This window comes from Elephantulus edwardii, unplaced genomic scaffold, assembly GCF_000299155.1.
Source record: "Elephantulus edwardii isolate Elephantulus edwardi_28Jun2011 unplaced genomic scaffold, EleEdw1.0 scaffold00011, whole genome shotgun sequence".
NCBI classification, from domain to species: domain Eukaryota; kingdom Metazoa; phylum Chordata; class Mammalia; order Macroscelidea; family Macroscelididae; genus Elephantulus; species Elephantulus edwardii.
This window is the reverse complement of record NW_006399761.1, coordinates 31417323-31423906: the sequence shown is the minus strand read 5'-3', so window position 1 is coordinate 31423906 and position 6584 is coordinate 31417323. Positions and strand designations below refer to the sequence as shown.

The 6584-nt window shown below is 40.4% G+C and overlaps 1 pseudogene; it reads right to left on the bottom strand.

Annotated features, from left to right (window-relative positions):
• Positions 1-490: 490 nt before the first annotated feature.
• On the bottom strand, positions 491-1909 carry LOC102864641 (annotated as a pseudogene).
• Between the last annotated feature and the right edge of the window lie 4675 nt (positions 1910-6584).

Below are 6584 nucleotides of genomic sequence, written 5' to 3'. Positions count from 1 at the left end.
TATTACAAAGATTCCCACAAACATGAAAATAGTATCGGGAAAAAAAGGAAACTTGACTATCAAACTCCACATGCAGAACTGGGGTAGGATAGGAGCCAGGTAGTGAGTTTCTTGGCTCACATGGGTTTAGGCTGCAATAGTGGGAGGTATGAGAAAATAACCAGTCTAAAGTGGTTGAAAAGAACTAGGAATCCCAGAGGGCCCAGCACCCCCATCCCTTTATAAAAGTACCTTTCCAAAAGGAAGCAGGTACTCTGCACGTCAGGATTCTGTCCTGTGTCTTGTTTAAAAGACAGCAGCTACAGTGTACCTAGCAGAGCTGCACTGGGCTGGGCTCAGGGCCCCTATTCTGGTCTAGTCCCTGGGGATATTTATATTTAATATACTTTTATATAAATACACAGATAAATAGAAAATATAAACTCTTGAGGGGTTGGGGAGAAATGTGGGGAGCTTTGCAAGAAGCCAGAACTAGTGAGGTCTGCTCAGGTTACTTGACCTCCTCCTTGACCCCTTTGGTTTCAGGCTTCTCCTCCTTGGTTTTCTCTTCTGTGACTTCTTTTCTGGGTCTTTTCTCTTTTTCATCCTCTATTTTGGCACTCTTGGCTTTTTTAAAGTTAGAAGAGTTCTTGCGTCCACCTTCTCCCTCCTTATCAGAATCAGAGCTCTTCTTCACAGGCAGTTCGTTTGTCAGAGGAACAGATTGAGATGCTTTTGTCAGGGTCTTCTTCATCCTCATCACCACTTTCCTCTGGGCTGTCATCCTCAGGAATTGCCTGCATTTGAAATCCAGGTGCATGAGGGAGCATTCTCAGGTTCTTAGATAGTCTTTGTTTGATCTTCTCCAAGTACTCATTTGTGTTCTGGTTGGTCATATTGGAAGGACTGGTGTGAAGTTTAAAATCTGGTCCAAAGTACTCAAAATGGTCATTGTATGGAAGCTCATTAGGAGTATCTGTGCTCAGGGTCACAGGTGTTTCGTATGTCCAGCATCGGGCAACATTACAAATGGTATAGCCAGCTCCTCCCAGCATCAGTATTGGCAGATTGAAATTTCTCACAAATTCCACACACTTGGCATGCCCTTTGATGGTCAGATTGAAACAATCTAATCGATCCCCAGAGAGGGAGTCTGAGCCACACTGTAGGACGACTGCACTAGGTTGGAACATCTCCATTACTTTGGATATGACCGGCCTGAAAATGGCCTCATAGGACTCATCATCAGTCCCAACTCGGAGCGGGTAGTTAACAGCACAGTACTTGCCTTTGCCAGCACCAATATCCTGTAAGTCCCCTGTTCCTGGGAAGTACTCTCCATACTTATGAAAGAACACAGTCATGACCCGGTCTGTGGTATAGAAGGCCTCTTCCACACCATCACCATGGTGAATATCATTGTCAATATACAGCATCCTCTGGGGATACTTTAACAGTTTCATAATGGCCAAGACGATATCATTGACGTAACAGAAGCCAGATGCTTCAGACTTCTTTGCATGGTGAAGACCCCCAGCCAATTCACAGCAATATCTGTCTGTTTCACAGCACTTGCAACAGAGCCACCAGTTGATAACTGACAGAACTCAAACAGGTCATCAAATACTGGGCAGTCCTCTCCAACATTGAATCTCTGCATCTGCTTGCTATACTCGGACATGTTTTCTGGGCGAATAGAACGCAAGAATTTAATGTAGTCATCACTGTGGTACTTGGGCATCTCCTCAGCACTGTCTTTATGAGGGTGATAGATTTCCGTCTCTCGGTAGAGACCATAGATAAGCAGCAAATTGTGAGTCATGCTGATTCGGTGGGGCTTCCTTGGCTGACCTTGTCCATAATAGTAATTTCCAACATCCCCATCATAGTAATAACAGACTTTCCTCTTGGTGCCCTGAGTCTGTGCCATCTTGCTCGCCTCCAGTGGCTTCATTCAGTTGGTCTGTCTGCCCTTCTGCCCGTAGCTCGGCGTAGCCGAGTTGTTTACCTTCTTGAAAGCTGGAGGATTGAAGGATAAATGAGAAAATGTGTGTGTAACAGACTTTCCAGAATATAAATATTACTTCTTTCTTTTTCTTCTGGGAGGGGCATTCTTTTTAATTTAACTTTCCCATTTTTTGGGTCCATATTTATACTCACAAGTTAATTTTTAATGATTATTTTTTTTGGTCTATTTTTATCTCCAAAGAGATCTTATAGTATATGACAAAGTAACATTTATTGCATGTTTAGTTGAATTAATCACTGACATTTAAATGAATATATCCAAGGTGCCTGAGGGGTTATAGAACTTAAAAAGAATTCAATTCCGTTGAAATAATGTAGCTTTTAGAATAGAATACTGAGAAACAATTAATATTAGGATCTCCCTTATTGTGCTGGTATTTCTTGTTTTAATTCATTGATAGTTCCTCCCTAGGAAAGTCCTCCATCCTCAAAGGAGGGCATAGATCATCAGTGCATAGATGAGCACTTCATTTTCTCTTTCCAGGGATGCAGTTCAGTCCATATCAGATAGATACCTTATATTGTGGGGAGTGATAACCTTCTTAAAGGGAACTCTGGTGGCTTACTGGTAAGGAGTTGTACTGCTAATCCAGAGGCAGGCGGTTTGAATCTACAAGCTGCTCCATGGGAGGAGGAGGGTCAGTCTTATTCTTCGGTGCCATTTACAGTCTCTGAAAGCCTACTGGAGGGTCAGCTGTCAGTTCCAACTCAACAACCTTCTTTTTTTTTTTTTTTTTCTTCTTTTTTCAACAACCTTCTTAAGTCCTTGCGTTGATTTATTAGTTCCTTACTGTGTACTAAGCAGTTTGTAAAATAGGATTCTTACCCTTCTGGACAATATATTTAGTTGGGTGCCTCATTTTTAGAAAAATGATGAATTAGCATAAAGAGATTTATTGATAAATGGATAATGCTTAACGTTTATACACGAGTACTCAATGCATTTCCCAAAGAAATAATTTATTTAAAAGGTTTCTAAAATCTCAGTAATTCAGCAGGCATTTATTTGCTGTGTGTTATTCAAGGAGCACGGTGGTTAAGCATTTGGCTACTAACCAGAAGGTTTGAACCTTCTGCTCTGGGAAAAAGATGTGCATGCCACTCAATGTCTGTGAAAATCACAGCGTTGGGAACCTACCAACAGTTCTCTTTCCTTTAGAGTCACTGAGTTAAAACTAATTTGATGGCAAAGGTTTTGATATGCGTTATTTAAGTCCCTGGGTGGAGAAAATGGTTTTTCTCTCGCCTTTTAGTTGAACTGACTCGCCATGCCAAAGAAGAAAGACTGGGTGATGTGCCCCTGTAAGGAGTGCAGCCAAGAAAACCTAAACCAAACCCTGTGGGGCTCAGTTCTGCCCTGGAATGTGAACTTGCCATGAGCTGAAATCAGCTGTCTGGCAACAAGCTTTTATATGCCTTATAGTGAGGGTTAACAAAACACACAAATGCTATTCAGCCATGGAGCTGACATTTAATAAGGTAGTCTGGCAGGTAACTGACTCCCATACTTGGAGTTAGCTCCTCTTTGCATGGGGTCAGTGCCCCCATGTTGAAACCGACTTGTAGCTGGTCCTCCAGCAGCTTCTTGAGACTGTAGGTTGCACAAGAGCACTGTATGTGGCAGGGCAGCATCTGACTCCCGATGGAGCAGATCATCTGACCTCCGCAGTTTGGGTCTTAGTTTAAGGTAAAGTGTTGTCTCATCCTTAGTTACAATAAGTGTGCAACCATTCAGAAGATCATTTTCTCCTAGAGAACGCTACCTGCCTTTATCGTGAAGGCGCTCTAGTGGCATAGTCAGTAGGGATGTGTGCAACCAAAGAAGGGCTTAATATCTCTTTGCTTGGAATACCCAAGTGACTCTGTAGAAGAAAAATGAGCAGTCTACTCTTGTTGGAATTCTTAGAGACCAAACAGATGGTCACTGTGTTGGTTCAGAATTGACTTGAAGGCAGTGAGTAAGTTCTTGTGTATGTTTAATAAGGAGTACGTAATTAATTTTGAAAATCTACTAAAATGTTATGTAGGACTAGTGTTAATAATCGCTCATACTCTAGTAACCTGCTGAGTTTAAAATTCTACCTGATCTTAATGATAAAATTTGTAGGAAAACATGAACCTCTAAAAATTTTAATGAGATACAAGCATTGTTTTTTCCTCTTTGCTGTACTTAATTCCCTTTAATTTAAAATGTTCTCCTTACTTAATTTCTGGAACCACATTAGAATATGAACCATAATAGAACCAAAATAGAAAGTATTGTTAGTATTACAAACATGCCAGAAAACATTACAGGAAGATATAAATTCTGATGGAGCCATAGAAAACTGTTTCTGCTATTAAAATTTTAGTCTGTTTTCTTGTATGTAGTGATTTTTCTGGTCACCCTTTGATGAAATATTTTTCTAAATTTTAAATGATGGTGTTCCATAAATCTTGACTGAGTTTTTTCCTAAATGAATGCTCATTTCGATGGAAAAGGCTATCATCTGTATATGTTGATAATTTTCCAACTGCATTTGTGCTCACTCCATAATTCTGTATTCACTGAGTGCTTTTTTTTTATATAAACTTTTAAGAGCTTTTTTGTTGTTAGGTGTCATTAAGTCAACGACAAGTCATAGCGACCCCGAACAACCACCTCGCTCTGTTTTGCACTGTTACCACAAGCTCTGTCATATTCAAACCCATTGTGGCTGTCCATCTCTTTGAGTGCCTTCCCCTCTTACTGACCCTCTTTCTTTTTCCAAGGACTGACCCTTCCTGATAACAGGTATAAAGTATGTTAGACAAAGTTTCACTGTCTTCCCCATAAGAGGGCATCTTGGTTGTAGTTCTCCAAGACAGATCTGTTTGTCCTTTTGGCCGTCTATCATATATTGGATCCCTTGGTACCAGCAGTCAGGAAACAAGACTGGGAAAAATCTGCAGTTAGGGACCTCTCCAAATTACTGAGGAGTAGTGATGTCAGTTTGAAGACTAAGATGTGTCTGATTCAGGCCATAGTCTTTCCAGTTACTAGCTATGCATCTGAGAGCTAGATAGTGAGTGAGGATAACAGAGAAAGAATTGATGCCTTTGAGCTATGGTGTTGGAGAAGGGCACTGAACATCCTATGGATGACCTAAAGAACAAACAGCTACACCTTGGAGAGGGTGCAGCCAGAGTGCTCTTTGGAGGCAAGAATGATAAGGCTTCACCTCACATACTTTGAACATTTAACTAAGAGGTGTTATTCCTTGGAGAGGGACATGATGTTGGGAAGGGTGGAGGGTCAGCAGAGGAGAGGAAGTCCAGGTGGATTGAAAAGGTGACTGCTGCAATGGGCTCTTGTGTGTCAGGAAGCATGAGGATGGCACAGGATAGGACAGGGTTCAGATCTTATGTTCATAGAGTTACTATGAGTAATGCTCAACTCTTCAGTACCTAACAGCAACAAGTATATTCAGTACTCATTACCAGCACCACATTCAAAAGCATGCCTTTCTAAATGCATACGAAGCAATTGTGAATACCATGCCTTGACAGGTGCATTTTAGTCTTTCAACTGACACCTTTGTTCTGTAGCATTTTAAAGAGGCCCTTGGCTGGGGGGTTTTCCTAGTGCAGTACATCTTTTACTATATTGACAGCTTCTTCCGTGAGTGTTGATTTTGGATCCAAGTTAAAGGAAATTGTTGACAACTTGAATCCTTTCACCACCTATAATGTCCAGTTGTGAGAATTTTTATTTTCTTAATATTGAGGTTTAGTCCATACTGAAGGCTTAATCTTTGATCTTTTGCAGCAGGTGCTTTAAGTCCTCTTCACTTTGAGAAAGGTTGTATAATCTGTGTAATGCAAGTTGTTGATGAGTCCTCGTCCCATATTGATGCCCCATTCTTCTTCATATAGTCCAATTTCCCAAATTATTTGCTCAGCATACAGATTGAATAGATACGGTGAGAATACAACTCCATGATTTATAGCATGTAAAGTTTTCTTGTTCTGTTAGGACAACTGCTTTTTTGATCTATGTAATGGTTTCACATGAACACAATTAAGTGTTCTAGAATTCCTGTTTTTAATGTTAGCCATTATTTTTTATGAGCCACACAGTCCAGTGCTTTGCATATTCAGTGAGACATATATAAACATCTTTCTGGTGTTCTCTTCTTTCAGCTAAGATCCATCTGACATCAGCAGTGATGTCTGGTGCCACAGCCTCTTCTAAATCCAATTTGAATTAAAGGCAGTTCCAGCTGTTTATGAGTAACCTTCAGGAAGATTTTACTTGCATGTGATAATAATTATATTGTTTGATAATTTCTGCGTTCTTTTGCATTTCCTTTTTTGGGGAATGGGAGCACATAATGACTATCTTCTAGTCAGTTGGCTGAGTAGCTGTCTCCTAAAATTCTTAGCAGAGGCTAGAGGGCACGTCCAGGATTGCATCTGTTTGTTGAAACATGTCAATTAATAGGCCATTAATTTCCAGGATTTTTTTTTAATGTCTTCAGTGCAGCTTGATCTTCTTCCTTTGTTACTTTTTGGTTCTACAACATCTGTTACATCTTGAAATGGTGCAGTGACTTTGT